This window comes from Aegilops tauschii, chromosome 3 (genome assembly GCF_002575655.3).
Source record: "Aegilops tauschii subsp. strangulata cultivar AL8/78 chromosome 3, Aet v6.0, whole genome shotgun sequence".
Taxonomy (NCBI): domain Eukaryota; kingdom Viridiplantae; phylum Streptophyta; class Magnoliopsida; order Poales; family Poaceae; genus Aegilops; species Aegilops tauschii.
The window spans coordinates 505,093,867-505,101,549 of record NC_053037.3 but is presented as its reverse complement, the minus strand read 5'-3'; positions in this window follow the sequence as shown (position 1 = coordinate 505,101,549).

The following is a 7,683-nucleotide window of genomic DNA, read 5'->3' as shown; positions in this document are numbered from 1 at the left end:
ACTCCGACGAGGAGATGAGCAAGTTCAGCATCATGCATATGGAGTACTTTATAAGTCTGCCATGTCATTTCCTCTGCTGGGATTATGGTTAGGGTTTGAAGATAATTTGTTTTTTCATTTGAGTTCATATCTTTGAGCTGATGTCATATATATGTTTTTGTTGCTGCTACAGCAAACTCCTCACACTGTGGTGGACCCAAGTTTCTGTGGGCTTGTAGTTGAATCTAAGCCTAAGTGCATCCTGCACAGGCAGAGGCCAGGCAAGCTTGTGGCTTTTGAAGGCACTAACACAGGTGGGATATTCATAGGATGTGCTACTGAGGTAAGAAGATTTAGAGTTTGTGATTTGTTTGATTGATTTGGTGCTGCATAGTGGAAACAGAACACTGAATTTGTTGTTTGTTTTAGTCACTGTACTTTTGGTAGTGTTGTTCTGTATGTTACTGTGGTAATGTAATTGTAGTACAGAGGTGGTGTGGTGCTGATGTGTATGGATTTAGCACCTGAATTTGTTTGTAACTGAATTTAGCTTACGAAAATTTCACTGAATTTAGCTAACAATAATACTATGTCACTGAATTTTCAGGATGCTGTGAACTGTGGTGTTGTGCAGTGGGTAGATGTCCGTTGGCCTGTAATTTTGCAAAGGTGCTTAACCAAGCTCAAGGATATGCATCATCAGTAGAACCTTGGTAGAGTCCAGGACAATGATGCTCATAAGGGAGAGGTGGAAAAAACTGAAGAAGGAGCTTGATTCTTTGGGAAATCTGTACAACTAGCTAATGGATGATGTATCCAAGTTGTTTCACTATCAGGATGGACAGAAATCTCATGACATGGATTACACATGCCAGGCAATCTATAAACTAAAGGAGAAGAAGAAGCAACTTGAAAAGCAGACAAAGATTGACCTTCAAATGGAGAAGCTTAAGCCAGGCAATCTAATGTCTTCTCGCAATGTTGCATGTACTGATCTGGACAACCACTTTGTAGTAACATTTGTGGTCTCTACACATGTTCCACAAGTGTGCACCATATCACACTTCTTGATACCTTTTTTTCATGAGCTAACTTATAGGAATTAATATAAAATTCACATCCCTGGGCCCTTTTTGAGCAACAAGTGATAGCCCACAAGTATAGGGGATCAATTGTAGCCTCTTTCGATAAGTAAGAGTCGAACCCAACGAGGAGCTAAAGGTAGAACAATTATTCCCTCAAGTTTTATCGACCATCAATACAACTCTACGCACGCTTGACGTTCGCTTTACCTTGAACAAGTATGAAACTAGAAGTACTTTGTAGGTGTTTTTGGATAGGTTTGCAAGATAATAAAGAGAGCGTAAATAAAAAGTAGGGGCTGTTTAGATAAAGAAGCAATAAAGTTAGTATAGCGAGTGTGGAAAATTGGTGGTAGGAGTTGCGAAATTGTCCCTAAGCAATTGACTACATTACTAGACCGATAGCAGGTTTTATGTGGGAGAGGCCATTGCTAGCATGTCATCCCTGACTTGGAATTCTATGCACTTATGATTGGAACTATTAGCAAGCATCCACAACTACTAACTTTCATTAAGGTAAAACCCAACCATAGCATTAAGATATATTGGTCCCCCTTCAATCCCGTATGCATCAATTTCTATGCTAGGTTGAAGCTTCTGTCACTCTTGCCCTCCAATACATAGTCCTATCAACATACAACTAACCCTATGCTGTGATCAACGCGCGCCCTCATATGATGGGCACCAAAGGATAGCAACATAACCACAAGCAAATTAAACCAATCATAGCAATTCACCAATTACCGATAGGACAACGAAAATCTACTCAGACATCATAGGATGGCAACACATCATTGGATAATAATATGAAGCATAAAGCACCATGTTCAAGTAGAGGGTACAGCGGGTTACGGGAGAGTGGACCGCTGTAGATAGATGGGGGAAGGTGATGAAGATGTTGGTGAAGATGACGGAGGTGTTGGTGTAGATTGCGGTGACGATGATGGCCCCGGTGGCATTCCAGCGCCACCAGAAGAGAGGGGGAGAGAGCCCCCCTTCTTCTTCTTCTTCTTCTTCTTCTTCCTTGACCTTCTCCCTAGATGGGAGAAGGGTTTCCCTTCTGGTCCTTGGCTTCCATGGCATGGGAGGGGCGAGAGCCCCTCCGATATTGGATCTATCTCTCCGTCTCTCTCTGTTTTTTGCGCTCTCTGATTCTGGCCTTTCACCGTTTCTTATATTCCCGGAGATCCGTAACTCCGATTGGGTTGAAATTTGAACACAATTTTTATCCGGATATTGGCTTTCTTGCGGCGAAAGAAGGGCACCAACCGCCTTATGGGGTGGCCACGAGGGTCAGGGGCGCCCCCCCGGGGCGCGCCCCCTGCCTCGTGGCCCCCTCGGGCATCGTCTCGCACTGATTCTTCTTCCCAAAAATCACATATATTCCAAAAAAATCTCCGTCAGTTTTTATCCCGTTTGGACTCCGTTTGATATGGATTTTCTGCCAAACAAAAAACATGCAACAAACAGGAACTGACACTGGGCACTGGATCAATATGTTAGTCCCAAAAATAGTATAAAAAGTTGCCAAAAGTATATGAAAGTTGTATAATATTGGCATGGAACAATCAAAAATTATAGATACGACGGAGACGTATCAACATCCCCAAGCTTAATTCCTGCTCGTCCTCGAGTAGGTAAATGATAAAAAAGATAATTTTTGATGTGGAATGCTACCTCGCATATTCTTGATCATATAATCTAATCATGGCATGAATATTAAGACACGAGTGATTCAAAGCAATAGTCTATCATTAGACATTAAGACAATAATACTTCAAGCATACTAATAAAGCAATCATGTCTTTTCAAAATAACATGGCCAAAGAAAGTTATCCCTACAAAATCATATGGTCTGGCTATGCTCCATCTTCACCACACAAAATATTCAAATCATGCACAACCTCGATGACAAGCCAAGCAATTGTTTCATACTTTTGACGTTCTCAAACCTTTTCAACTTTCACGCAATACATGAGCATGAGCCATGGACATAGCACTATAGGTGGAATAGAATATGATGGCGGAGGTTGTGTGGAGAAGACAAAAATGGGAGAAAGTCTCACATCGACACGGCTAATCAACGGGCTATGGAGATGCCCATCAATTGATGTCAATGCGAGGAGTAGGGATTGCCATGCAACGGATGCACTAAGAGCTATAAGTGTATGGAAGCTCAAACTGGAAACTAAGTGGGTGTGCATCCAACTTGCTTGCTCATGAAGACCTCGGGCATTTGAGGAAGCCCATCATCGGAATATACAAGCCAAGTTCTATAATGAAAATTCCCACTAGTATATGAAAGTGATAACTCAAGAGACTCTCTATATGAAGAACATGGTGCTACTCTGAAGCACAAGTGTGGTAAAAGGATAGTAACATTGCCCCTTCTCTCTTTTCGTTCATTTTTTTAATTTTTCTCTCTCTTTTTTTAGGCTTCTTTGGCCTCTCTTTTTTTTGGGGGGGGGGGCTTCTTTGGCCACTTTTATTTTGATAACCTCACATGGGACAATGTTCTAATAATGATGATCATCACACTTTTATTTACTTACAACTCAATATTACAACTCGATACTAGAACAAAGATATGACTCTATATGAATGCCTCCGGCGGTGTACCGGGATGTGCAATGATCTAGCGTAGCAATTATATCAAAAAACAGACAAGGCATGAAAACATCATGCTAGCTATCTTACGATCATGCAAAGCAATATGACAATGAATGCTCAAGTCATGTATATGATGATGATGGAAGTTGCATGGCAATATATCTCGGAATGGCTACGGAAATGCCATAATAGGTAGGTATGGTGGCTGTTTTGAGGAAGATATAAGGAGGCTTATGTGTGATAGAGCGTATCGTATCACGGGGTTTGGATGTACCGGCGAAGTTTGCACCAACTCTCGAGGTGAGAAAAGGCAATGCACGGTACCGAAGAGGCAAGCAATGATGGAAGGGTGAGAGTGCGTATAATCCATGGACTCAACATTAGTCACAAAGAACTCACATACTTATTGCAAAAATCTATTAGTCGTTGAAACAAAGTACTACACGCATGCTCCTAGGGGGATAGATTGGTAGGAAAAGACCATCGCTCGTCCCCGACCGCCACTCATAAGGAAGACAATCAATAAATACCTCATGCTCCAACTTTGTTACATAACGGTTCACCATACGTGCATGCTACGGGAATCACAAACTTCAACACAAGTATTTCTACAATCCACAACTACCCACTAGAATGACTCTAATATCACCATCTTTATATCGCTTGCAAGGAATCAAACATATCATGTTCAGTGATCTACAAGTTTTATGTAGGATTTTATGACTAACCATATGAATGACCAGTTCCTGTCAACTCTCTAAATAGATATAAGTGAAGCAAGAGAGTTTAATTCTTTCTACAAAATATATGCCCACGCTCTAACAAATATAAGTGAAGAAAAAGAGCATTCTACAAATGGTGGTTTTCTATGTGAAGAGAAACAGGCAATCCAAACTTCAAATGATATAAGTGAAGCACATGAAGCATTCTATAAAGCCATACTCAAAAGATATAAGTGAAGTGCAATGAGCATTCTATAAATCAACCATGGACTATCTCATACCAGCATGGTGCATCAAAGAAAAGTGAAAACTAAATGCAAAAGGCGCTCCAAGATTTGCACATATCACATGAATGAAACGAAACCGAAAACATACCGATACTTGTTGAAGAAAGATGGGATGCCTTCCGGGGCATCCCCAAGCTTAGACGCTTGAGTCTCCTTGAATATTTACTTGGGGTGCCTTGGGCATCCCCAAGCTTGAACTCTTGCCTCTCCTCCTTCTCCTCATATCGAGACCTCCTCGATCTTTGATCACTTCATCCACACAAAACTTAACAAAAAGTTTGGTAAGATCCGTTAGTATAATAAAGCAAATCACTACTCTAAGTACTGTTGCAAACCAATTAATATTTTGTTTTTGCACTGTAGCTACTGTAATATAACTTTTTCATGGCTTAATCCACTGATAGAAATCGATAGTTTCATCAAAACAAGCAAAACAATGCATCAAAAACAGAATCTGTCTTAAACAGGACAGTCTGTAGTAATCTGAACATTCACCATACCTATGGTACTCCAAAAATTCTGAAACAATTAGGAAAAACAAACAATTTGTATAGAAAGACAGTGCAAAAAGTTTCAGAACCGTTTGACGTTCCAGTAAAAAATGTAAAATCACGCACTACAGCCAAAGTTTATGTTTTGCACCGCACAAACCAACAAGCAATGTAAACATCCTAAAGGCAAATCTTGGCACATTATTTTTATGATGCAATGGATTTTTACAAGGGGATAATTATTTTTGTTGAAAAGTTTCTGTAATAAAGGGTCACAAAGTTTCCGTGAGGATGAACAAAGTTCAAGGCTAGCTCCCACTTTAACAATGCCCGTCTTTCTTACTTTCGCTTTTCTTTTTGAAAAAGTTTTAGGTTCCCCTCTTTATTTTTTTGTTTTTAAATTTTATAAAAGCACACAACAGAAATAAATGACTCTCTAAAACTTTCGGGTTGTCTCCCTGGCAGCGCTTTCTTTAAAGCCATTAAGCTAGGCATATAGTGCTCAAGTAATGGATCCACCCGGATCCCAAGGTATATCAAAGCCAATTTTAATTAACAATGATTTGTGATTTAGTAGTGAGCACAAAGTAACATATATCATGCAATGACAAAGTCTAACTCTCTTCCTATGCATCGGCATGTCATAAAAGAACAATTCATGCACACATAGTAAAGGCCAATACATAGCATAAGCAGTTTCTTGCAATTTTATCGTATTGGAAACATGGAGAGGCGGAGATGGAGTTCCTCTCTCATAATAATTGCAAGTAGGAGCAGCAAGCACATGCATATTATATCTATCAAATCATCATGTGTAGTTGTAAAACGCAACCCATCAATATAATCCTTAATAAGGGCAAACTTCTCCGATATAGTGTAGTCGGGAGAATTCAAAAAGATAATAGGACTATCATGTGTGGGTGCAATAGCAATAATTTCATGTTTAACATAAGGAACAACAGCAAGTTCATCTCCATAAGCATAATTCATATTGGCATCTTGGCCACAAGCATAACAAGCATCATCAAAAAGGTATATTTCAAAAGAATCAACGGGATCATAACAATCATCATAGCATTCATCCTTCGGTAAATTCGAAGGGAAATTAAACAATGCATGGGATAAAGAGTTACTCTCATTAGATGGTGGGAACGAGTGATCAATCCGCTCTTCCTCCTTTTGTTCTTCGCTCTCCTCCTTATCTTTTTCATCCAATGAGCTCACAATGTCATTAATTTCTTCTTCCATAGACTCCTGCAAAATATTAGTCTCTTCTTGGACAGCGGAGGAGTCCTCAATATATGGTTTAATATAAGGATTAGAAGCATAATTATCATAGCAATATTTAAGTATGGCCAAATTTTTAGATTTGTAGAGAGTAGTATCACACTCTTCAATAAAAGAAGCAATGTCACAAGTACCCCTAAAAGCAACAAATTCTTCAATTTGTTGAACATCATAGTAATTATAAACACCCTTAGTATACGAAGATACGATTCCATTATCACTAAACTCACATTGGTAAGGAAGGTGTTTCTTAGGGTCTTTAGAACAACAAGTACAATCATATATTTCACATAAATTCCAAGCATAGCACTGCAAACGATGAATTTGATCCAGTAAAAGTTTCCCTTTTTCAGATATGCAGTGTCACACATAATAAGCATGCTCATCTAAAGATTTTCCCTCAACTAAGCTAGTTGGGGTTTCAGCCCAAGCACATAGGGATCGAAGATGATCCAAGTAAAAAGCTTCAGTAGTGTGATAGATTTTGAGTGGTTCTTCAACCATTGGTTCAGTAGGTACCACTATTTTTTTTGGTATTTTGCGTTTCCTACCCATAACTAAAGATAGAAAACAAGAGCACAAAATAAAAACTACTTAGTGATAAAGCAAACAAGCACACACGAGAATATTCACCCCACGCTATAACTCCCCGGCAACGGCGCCAGAAAAAGGTCTTGATAACCCACAAGTATAGGGGATCAATTGTAGCCTCTTTCGATAATTAAGAGTGTCGAACCCAACGAGGAGCTAAAGGTAGAATAATTATTCCCTCAAGTTTTATCGACCACCGATACAACTCTACGCACGCTTGACGTTCGCTTTACCTAGAACAAGTATGAAACCAGAAGTACTTTGTAGGTGTTTTTGGATAGGTTTGCAAGATAATAAAGAGAGCGTAAATAAAAAGTAGGGGCTATTTAGATAAAGAAGCAATAAAGTTAGTGTAGCGAGTGTGGAAAAGTGGTGGTAGGAGTTGCGAAATAGTCCCTAAGCAATTGACTACGTTACTAGACCGATAGCAAGTTTTATGTGGGAGAGGCCACTGCTAGCATGTCATCCCTGACTTGGAATTCTATGCACTTATGATTGGAACTATTAGCAAGCATCCGCAACTACTAATGTTCATTAAGGTAAAACCCAACCATAGCATTAAGATATATTGGTCCCCCTTCAATCCCGTATGCATCAATTTCTATGCTAGGTTGAAGCTTCTGTCACTCTTGCC